General features: G+C 46.9%; 1 pseudogene; it reads left to right on the top strand.

Moving 5' to 3' along the window:
• The first annotated feature begins 3,250 nt into the window (after window positions 1–3,250).
• Window positions 3,251–4,463, top strand: LOC101723107 (mortality factor 4-like protein 1; annotated as a pseudogene).
• Window positions 4,464–10,395: the final 5,932 nt, after the last annotated feature.

Raw genomic sequence — 10,395 nt, 5'->3', positions numbered from 1 at the left:
AATAGTGCTCAGGAAGAAAAAATAACTGATATCTACATTTCAAGGGAGAGAGTGGTAAGGGGTATGACATACAGATCAATCAGATACATAAATAAAACAACAGGGTTCCGTGCAACAACGTTGCTATGGCAGCAGAGGAAAGGAAAGAACAGATTCTGTTCACAGAAATCTCGGGCAACTTTGTATACAAAGTGCCATTGGGCCTAAATGGGCCTTTATGGTGAGAAGAGTTCTATAGATGAGGTCACAGGGGAAGGGGAGGGGAGGGAGATCCTAATCAGGACAAGAGATAGAGACTTAGAAGCCAGGTGTGGTGACTCACGCCTGTCACCCCAGCACTCAGGAGGCTGAGGCAGGAAGATCACCATGAGCTTGAGGCCAACCTGGGCTACATAGTGAGTTCAGGGCCAGCCTGAACTACATAGCAAGATCCTGTCTCAAAAAAACAAAACAAAACAAAAAAAACCCCATAAATAAATAAATGCACAGAAGTAACAAAATTAAAATTGACTTTCTGTAGGAGTGGGAAGAGGGGATAGAGGAGATCCGAAGGAATAGTTCAGTGCTTGCTAAGAAACCTCAGCCTCACTTACCCAGACGGAGAGAATTCGGGGTGGGGCACTGGGTCGGGGGAGTTCATCCAGAGGAAAGGCCAGAGCTGCATCTACTAAGGCAACTCCAGAAGCTGGGAAGACGCCACACACAGAAGGGGAGGCTGAGGCAGGAAACTATAGTAGTCCCAGTTCCTCGTATTAGGGACTGACATTGGGGCAGAAGACAAACTTGGAAATGTTTCCTGTGGCGCTGTTTGGATGTTGCTGGAGTTTGAGCTCCAAGCGCATTAGAGTTATCATCAAACCACTTTCCCGCCCCCCTCCTCCCATGCCTGGGCTACAGCTGTCACCCCAGGGCGCCCCTTCTGCCTGCTCTCTGCCCACCGTGAGCCATTCCCAGATGCTGCAAATTCATTTTCCCAAGAACCTGTCATGATTCCCAGTTCTGCCCCTCAGGTTCCTGGCCAAAAAAGAAAAGAGAGAGAGAGCTGGAGGACTTCTTGACCAAGAGTCACCCGGGTCATTTGCGTCCTTTCCCCCAGGTGGAACCTGCTGTCCATGGAGCTCTGTGCCCCAGCCAGCTGAGCTGTGTGCTGCTGTTCCCTTGTTTATCTGCCCAGCTCCTCTGCACTAACAGCTTTCCTTAGAATCCGCCTCAGCTCCGCACCGAGTGCCCTGGTCACGAAGACATGCGCCCAGCCTGGGTTCCCCAGCCCCCTCTTGCTGTGGAAGACCAGCGGCGCTGAGTCAGCCCCAGCACATGGGCCTGGCTCGCGTCTCCTCAACAGCCCCAGGAAGACGAATTCCGAATTCTGCAGAGACTTCTGCCTCCCCACTCCCTAGCTCCCCTTTACCTCCCACCCATCCTCCAAGGAGTGGAGGCCAAGTGATCTAAGATGCTAACCTGTCACCAGGGCTCCCACGGAGACCCCCGACACCTGACACCGGATCTAGGTGGGTCCCAAGGTGGCCTGCTCCCTCCAGTGACGCAGCCTGCCAGGAACAGAGATTGCATCAACTAGAAGAAAAGAGGGTGCTGAACCAGACGAGCCAGATAAATAGTGTAGATAGCTGGGTGAGAGGCTGGAAATTACACAAAGCACAGCCATCTTGTAATGACCTTGGGAACCCGAGATAAGAGCAATGGAAAGCTACAGATAGTCCAGGCCTTTCAAGAAACCTTGCGCTTCAAATGTGCCAGTTTAAGTTGATGTTTACAAGACCTGAGTGAGACCAGTGAAGGCTTTCAGGAAGGAAGTGAAATCCAAAGAATGGGAAAAGCACATTATTGTGCCCCATAAATCCTATGGGTGGCACAAGGCAGTTATTAGCCACAAGTCTGCACTCTCTCCCATTAATGGGAAGGCACGTGCTTTCCCAAGTGTGATGAGTGCCATCCAAGCACTCCCTGGGGATTCTCTGTTCTTTAGCCACTTAACAGTCACAATAAATTTTTTCTGCAGTTCCATTTAAAACATTATTCCCCGGGGGTATTCTCGTTTACTTTGAACAGCCTATAACAAATCCCTTTAACCAAGAGCAGAAAGGCTTGAGTCAACTCCCTCTAACTGGCAGACACGTCTGTGTCTACCCAGCCCAGGTGACTATGACCAGAAGATGAGTCAGCTGTCACTTTCACAGGTGGGAACAGAGAACCCCAGGGAGAGGGACACGGCCCCAGCCATGGGCTCAGGCTCACACAGACAAATAGGAGCAGAATGGACACCAGGTCTCGGTCCCTTCAGTCTCACACGTCTAGTTTAAAATAGATTCTTCTTCTGACGCCATGGTCCTTCTAGAACGGTCTGGGGTGACATGAGATACATCACCGGGGCCCCCTAGCAGGAAGGACTTGTGTCCCCTCGTGCGATCCAGCTGCTGCTGCCCAATGGAGGCAGGCTGATGGCAGTATTCACCCCAAGCTTCCCCTGCCACTCTGTCTACCATGTGGCTTCCTGTCTCCCCCACCCATGGTGCAGCCCTAAGAGAGGGATCTGAGATCCTGGGGGGAGCCTCTGCCCACCAAGCTCAAACCCGTCCTCTGTTTCAGTGGGACACTGAGTCTGTGGGATGTCGAGCAGGTACATGTAAGACGGTTGATGTCTTCGACGTGGGAGGTCATCATCCACTCATGTTCTTACAGTTAGTTCCATTAGCCTTTGCTGGGGTTATTTAACTAGATGGGAAGTTTAACAACGAAAGCATGATTGGTGGCAAAGCACAGGACACAGGGTGCCAGGCAAGTTTTACTAGGTATGGGAGAGGTGACTTGTATGCGGTATACCTGAAGTGGCACTGATTGATGCTTGTCACCCCGTGTAGGGAGTAACAGTGCCACCTTTCCAAGTGTCTCAGCTGTGACGATCCAGAGCACGGGCCACGTTGCCTCAGAGTGAGCAGGCTGCCTGGCTGTCCTCCTTCTCCATCCTGGATGTGTCAAGAGAGTGATGAATGGAAAGAAACTTGCAATCCCAGGACAGCCTCGGGTTTGAGTAGCCTCTGAGTCAGCCACTAGCTCAGGAACTATGGATGAACTTCCTAGACTCTTATTGCTTTATTTGAAAATCAGACCAGGCATGGTTTTAGAGAATACTGAGTAAAATAACGCATAGGAAGGGGGTTGAAACTGTAAAGCCCTACTCAGTTGCAGGTCTGGACATAATGCTCAACTGAGTGGATGGCACAGGGGAGATGTTAGCTATCATTGTCAGTATGTGGCTATGACAGCCAGTTCTCTCTTTTAAAAACCAATGGGTTTTCCACCAAAAAGCAGAGTCTAGGAGCTCTGTGGGTCCAGGATGTACATCAGCTCTGCCTGACCTTGAGTCTGACATGAGCTCTGGTAGGGTAGAGAGTAGGGGGCAGTAGTCCGGGTGGTGGGAGAAGGAGGTGGTGAATCACTTATAAATGGCGCCCAAGCAGGACCCAAAGCCCAAGTTCCAGGAGGGTGAAGGAGTACTGTGCTTTCATGAGCCTCTTCTTTATGAAGCAAAGCATGTAAAGGCTGCCATAAAGAACAAACAAGTAAAATACTTTATACATTACAGTGGTTGGAATAAAAATTGGGAGGAATGGGTTCCAGAAAGCAGAGTACTCAAATATGTGGACACCAATCTACAGAAACAGCGAGAACTTCAAAAAGCCAATCAGGAGAGATATGCAGCGGGAAAGATGAGAGGGGCTGCTCGAGGAAAGAGGACATCTGGTCTGCAGCAGAAAAATGCTGAAGTGAAAACAAAAAAGAGCAAACAAAAAACCCCTGGTAATGGAGATGGTGGCAGTACCAGTGAGACACCTCAGCCTCCTGGGAAGAAGAGGACCCCGGGAGATCCTACTGTTGAAAATGAAGAGACACTTATGAACAGAGTTGAAGTTAGAGTAAAGATCCCTGAAAAGCTAAAACCATGGCTTGTTGATGACTGGGACTTAATTGCCAGACAGAAGCAGCTCTTTTACCTTCCTGCCAAGAAGAATGTGGGTTCCATTGTAGAGAACTATGTGAATTACAAGAAATCTCGAGGAAACACGGGTAATAAGGAGTATGCTGTTAATGGGGTTGTAGCAGGGATAAAAGAACACTTCAGTGTGATGCTGGGCGCTCAGCTCCTCTACAAATCTGAGAGACCACGGTACTCTGAGGTCCTTGCTGGTCACCCTGATGCACCCATGTCGCAGGTGTACGGGGCACCACATCTACTGAGCTATCTGTACGGATTGGAGAGATGTCGGCCTACACACCTCTGGAAGAGATATAGAGCCCTGCTTTATTACTGAATTATCTTCATGATTTCCTCAAGTATCCGGCGAAGAATTCAGCAACCTTCTTTAGTGCCAGTGATTGTGAAGTGGCCCCTCCTGAGTACCATCAGAAAGCGGTGTGAGGCGCTCTCACCCGGGTTTGGATCTCTGTCAACACGTTCTTGTTCCTAGCCCTTCTCTTGTACAAATGATGTACTTTGAAGATGTTAGTGTACAACAGAGTCGAAGTTGTTTTGATTTTAAACAGAAAATAAAAGGGGTTGCAGCTCCTTTTTTCTTTTCATGTCAAAGTTGCTACCAGTGCATTCAATGATGGACAACAGAGACACGGTGTAGAGTGTTTCATTGCCTAGTTGACAAAGCTGCTTTTGAATGCTGGTGGTTCTATTCCTTGACACTACACACTTTTATAATACGTGTCGATGCTATAGGACAAAATGCTCTGATTCCTGCCAAAGGTCCAATTCAGTGTATATAAGTGAATACACTCATCCATCTGTGCTCTTTTTTTTTTTAACGGTGCTTAAAGAGCCCATCCTTTGCAAGTCATCCACGTTGTTCCTTAGGCATTTTCTCTTTGCTCAAATTGTTGAAGGATGGTGAATTGTTTCATGGTTTTTGTATTTGTGTCTAATGCACGTTGTAACATGATAGACGCAGTGCATTGTGTAGCTACAGTTTTCTGGAAAAGTCAATCTTTTAGGAATTGTTTTTCAGACCTTCAATAAATTTCAATAATTTCTTTAAATTTCAAAAAAAAAAAACAAAAAAAAACAGAGTCTAATTCTACTATCCTTGACTACGGGCTGGCCTTAGGGACCTACATTTAACAAAAAGAACGCAGCACAAGCAGCCCTGTGTGACTTCCGAGGCAGATTATGACAAGTGCTTTAGCCCAGTGCTGTCTCACGGGATGTGCGGTCTTCAGTCTGAGCTGACAGGTTGAGGGGAAGCCCAGGTAACAGTGAAGAGGCCAAGAGTTGGTGTTCACGGCCCTGGCCCCAAGTGGAGCCCTAAAAACAGACAGAACCTCCAGGCAGCCTTGAGAGGACATAGCTCCAGCTGCTGTGTGACTGCAGCCTCCTGAGAGGCCCACCTGCCAGCCAGTTCCTGGGCTCAGGCAACGGCAGAAGATTGCTTTGTGAGGAGGAGGGACAAATGTGGATGGGGGTGTGTCCCCACAGCAAGGTGCTCCTCTCAGAGCTGACCACTTCCCAGACAAGTAGGCAGGATCTGCAACCAACCTGGCGGCAGTGGGGGCAAATGCAGACCCCCTTCAATGGCCAATTCTAACTGTCATCTCCTCCTTTAGCTTCATCTTTGCAATTCGTTTCCCAATTCGCTGCCACCTCTTGGGATAATGGCTCCACAAGCTGTTTCTCTATCGAACTTCCAGAATTTGTGCCCATTCTCTATTGAACTTCCAAAATGTGTCCATTTTGTGCACTGCACCTGCCAGGTGAAAGGCTGTGGTCACATTCACTCTCCAATTTCTCGTTTCTGGATGAAGACCCTGAGTGTCTTTCATCAGAGCCTAAACAGCAAACCAGGGCCAGTCAAGGCCTGTGCAGGCATATGAGCTTCCACCAGAACAGGGCTTAAGCAAATAGCTTATTTGTTCATAGGTGGCTGGGTTTAATCGGCTTTGAAGACAGCATGTGGGTTTTAATTTGTGTTAATGAATGTAGTACCTACTGAAGTACTTTGAAATAATAGCATAATGCCCTGAATTGAATGTTAAGATTCTTGTGTATGATTTTTATTACACATTAAAAGCTAAATTTTCTCCTTGGGAACAAAGCTCCACAATCACAATAGAAAGCAGCCAGCAAAATCTTTGCATCCTTCAGGGGTGTTGGAGTGTAGCCTGTACAAAAGAGTTCATGTCAGTCAGCATGAGTGACGGGTGGCATCACAGGATCCACCACCTCCTGGCCCTACTTCTCAACAGAGCATTGGCTGAGGAACCTGATTTCTTCCCTGACTCTCGTACCCCCAAGCCCAGCCGCCTCTCCCTGGCCCACCCATCAGCCCACCCTGTCCCATCAGCCCTTTGCCCGTCTACCCACCCACTGTGCTAAGTCCCCTGCTGTGTTTCTTATTTTGAGTTCAAACTCTTCATGCAAATTGAAGTTTGTGACTTTTCTTCTTTTTTAATGATTTTCCAAAACACAGAGAGAACTTACATAATTTTTTTTTTTGGGTACCAGGGATGGAACTCCAGACCCTGTGTTTGCAAGGCAGGCAGCGGAACCACTGAGCTAAATCCCCGGCCCCCATACTTTTTTATTATCCAGAACTTACTCTATCTTGCAGTTACCAGAAGGTCCACTGAGACTCACTGTATCTAAGGACAGTGTATCCACAATACCTTATTGGATGTTGGTGATTGTATTTTTCCTATGTCCTAAAACATTTTACTTTCATTTTAATAATTATTGTTATTCATCATTACCCATCAGTTGTTCCCAGCTGTGGAAAAACAGACAAAAATAATTTTTAAATGCAAGAATGATGGAATTTGCCTACAATGAAGCAGACTTTCTTTCTCTTATTGCCAAAAGAATTATGTACATCACCTTTCAAGGAAGTATGAAGGAAGGCAGGAGATATCATTTTTGGAGTCTGCTTTTAGCATTCATTGAACACATTCACAATTCAGAATTTTTCATTTTCCACCTATAAAAGCAAAGAAGAGAAATGGACAGAGAGAGACATTTCAAATTATTAGATGAACCGGAAGATAAAATGAAGAGAGACAGAGAGCAGCACTCTAGCTAGATTCTAATAGCAATGCTAAAATTTATTCTAAAAGTGAAATCTCAGACTCTGAGTCCTCAGCTGACACTGTCCTGAGTGAATCTTTTTGGATCTAAGAAGTGATGTGTAAACAACCCATTTCTAAGGACAAAAAGGAAATCTAGTATTTTCATCCTGTTAGTCAACAGGCAGGACATGATCATGTCATAATTTGTGACAAGAATCTGGATCATTCCGTTCTGCTAAAAGGCTAGGTGACACCATTGTTTCATCTTGGGTCATGTTTGTGGATCAAAATTTACCCGATGCAAAAAGATTCACTACATTTGAATTCTTATTAAAATTTTTAATAAATTTGTTTTTCACTTTCCTTTTATTCTCACTTCTGTAAAATAATCATAGAATGACTTGAACTATAGAAGTAAGTAAATAATCCATTTCACCCAAATAGTTCTGCCATTTTCCCTGGTACTCTGTCTTAGCTACTTTCCTGTTCCTGGGACACAATACCTGACACCCACAACTGTAAAGAAGGGAGGTTTATTTTGGCCCATGGTTTGTAGAAGTTTCAGTCCATAGTCGGCTGCTCCAAGGCAGGGTGGTGTGTCAGAAGAGAAAGAGCTCACGGCATGGTGGGAAGCAGAGATCAAGGGAGGAGGAGGGAGAAAGACCCTTCCAGGCCACACCCCCAGTGACCCATCTCCTCCAACCAGTCTTTACCTCCCAGCATCACATTTAGCTATAAACTCATCAGTGGCCTCTTCCACTGATGAGTATCATGCTCCCATGACCCAATCTCCTCCCCAAACCCCCACCTATGAGCACATAGGCTTTGGGGGACATCTAGATATAAACCATAATAGACCCTGAAGGTTGAGGTCCAAGTGGGTTCCCGTCTACCTCCTAGAACTTTCTCTTGTTCTGATCTATATAAAACGCTCACTTCTCTAAACTGCTCTCCTGAAAACCTCCCTCAAAAGAATGACTTCATGTAGGTTTGGTTGGTTTCTTACCTAAATCAAATCGTGAAGCTCTTTAGAGCAAAAATTAGAATTAATAAAACTAAACATGAATAGCAGTTATCTGTGAGAGGTAAAATTTCAGATGATTTTTTTACTTCCATTTTTATAACTTTTTGTATTGTCTGATTTTTTTTATAATGAGCATGAATTATTTGTATAGTCAGAAAAAAATTCTCATTTTGGGAGAAAATACCACCTCCTGTTCCATACATGATCTTTCCAGCTCAGGAAATTATTGGACAATTGTTTTATGGTAGAATATTTATACATTCTGCCAATATTTTAGTGTAAGGGAATATAGTATTGCTTGGGAAGACTCTAGCTACATTTTGAAAGTCATCTCACTGAACCTTAACATTTTTCTCCCTATTTCACTATATAAACATTACTCTGAAAGCATGGAGTAAAATTTTGAAAAGAAGTTTAAAAATCATCATACCAAGGCTTTCTTTCTTATTTCTGGATCCACATCTGTGATTATTTTACCCAGGTGTAATCGTCCGTCCTTCCCTTAACTGCCCTCTTCTGCATCCATGATTCATTCATTTAAAACCATCTGGAACCTATGCACTTTGGGGATAGGTTCATCCCAAATGCACTTTGCAAGCTTGGAGGGCCCCAGTGTATCGCAGACGGGTCAGGTCTCCTCTGGTGTGTGTGCGCAGCCTTAGCACAACACTGGGCCCCCCGGCGTGTGTTCACATGTGTGTGCACCCATGTGCACACACAGCAACACTCAGGGCTGTGCTGGGGAGAGGCCTGGCTTTGTCTGGACCAGGATGCACAGGCAGCTATGATATGCAAATAAGAAGCCTTCCACTCCAACCCTGGGCCTGACTCAGAGCCCTCGGGTGGCTTCTGTCTCTAAGCAGCAGGGAATTCAAGCAGAAAATTCCCTATTAGCAGTTCCATAAAACATTCAGGTCCTGGATGCCGCCCCCACGGAGGCCGAGCAGCGGCTTGGAACACAGATGTGCTTCCCGGGGCACGCGCTCCATCCCCATCCGTCTCCTCTTCAGAGGCCGGGGGTTTTTAGGGGCCTGGGGTCCACAGCACCCCCGGTACGCAAAGCGACAGCAAGAGGCACTGCAAAGTTTTGGCAAGCACCAGGCTCCCTGGAAAAGTTCCTGTCCTCACTCTCCACCCTCCCCACAAGAGGTTAATCATCCAAACCTTCCCCTCAGAGGAACGGTCCCATTCAGATGGGTGTGAGGCGATGAGCTCCTGTTTCAGCGAGACACATTTGGCAAATCATTCCGAAGGCGCCAGCTCCTGCGAGGGATCAGTAAATGCTCTGATTGTGACAATGGCAAGCAAGGCTGGAAGTACCAGCTGTGTGCGTGTGCGTTTGTGTAGGGCAGCAGAGGCCCGAAAAGAGGCCATGCAGGAGGGAAGAGGAGGAGGTTACAAGGCGCTTAGGTGCTGTCTTTTAATTCATGCACAAAAATTGGACAGAGGGATCCACTCTTTTGTTTTGCAAAGGACTAAAACCATTTTCTTTCTTTAAAAAACAATTTTTTTTTTCTATTGCATGTTTCCTCTTCCAGAACCATGAAACAGCTTTGGGAAGATAGTTATCTCGCATGAACAGCACCACGATTTCGTGAGGCTCATCCTCCCCGCTGCAAACCGGCAACCGTTTGACGTGAGGGAGGGACAGGGAGAAGCAGCCCTTTGCCACAAGTGTGAGCGGAAGTTCCTGTCACGCCCTCCACGATGCTGAAGGGCACACTGGAGACTGCAGACTGCCTGGTCTAGAAAGAGGAAACAACCTCGAGCGACTAAGAGATTTTCATGCCACACTATTTGCTGAAAAATAAAACGCCTTCAGTGCCTTCGCTTGACTGTTTGTGTTTTTCTGCCTGGATTTGTAGGTTGCAGTCATCTCTATAGAACGCGCCATGCTCAGATAAACACCTACGCAGGATCCTGCGCCTTCCTTCAGTAGTATTTGGTGCCAGCCCCAGCTGGAAGAAGATCACTGCCCTGCACACGAACCCTGCGTCTCCCCATGGCCAAGGGACAGCAGTTACCTCTCAGGCCACCGTTCAAGGCCTCTGCTGTCTTACCCAATCCCCACAGCCAGGCCCTTCTGCTTCCGCAACTTTGGCAAAGCCTCCTCCATGCCAACCCACAAGATCTGTTCGCTCTCTCACCCCACTTCCGGCCCCGCCCACCCCGATCTCACTTGTCCTCCGAGATGCTGCCCGCATCTTCCTGGCCACCAACCCTTTCTCACCACCTCAGCTGGTGGAGATCCACTTTCTTTCAGGGCCTGAGTATCTTTTGCTAACCCGAAA

The sequence above is a fragment of the Heterocephalus glaber genome, unplaced genomic scaffold (genome assembly GCF_053883595.1).
Source record: "Heterocephalus glaber isolate CG9 unplaced genomic scaffold, H.glaber_assembly_v1.0 deba00001460, whole genome shotgun sequence".
NCBI classification, from domain to species: Eukaryota; Metazoa; Chordata; class Mammalia; order Rodentia; family Bathyergidae; genus Heterocephalus; species Heterocephalus glaber.
Note: the sequence above shows the minus strand (reverse complement) of the source record. Positions and strands in the feature narration are given on the sequence as shown.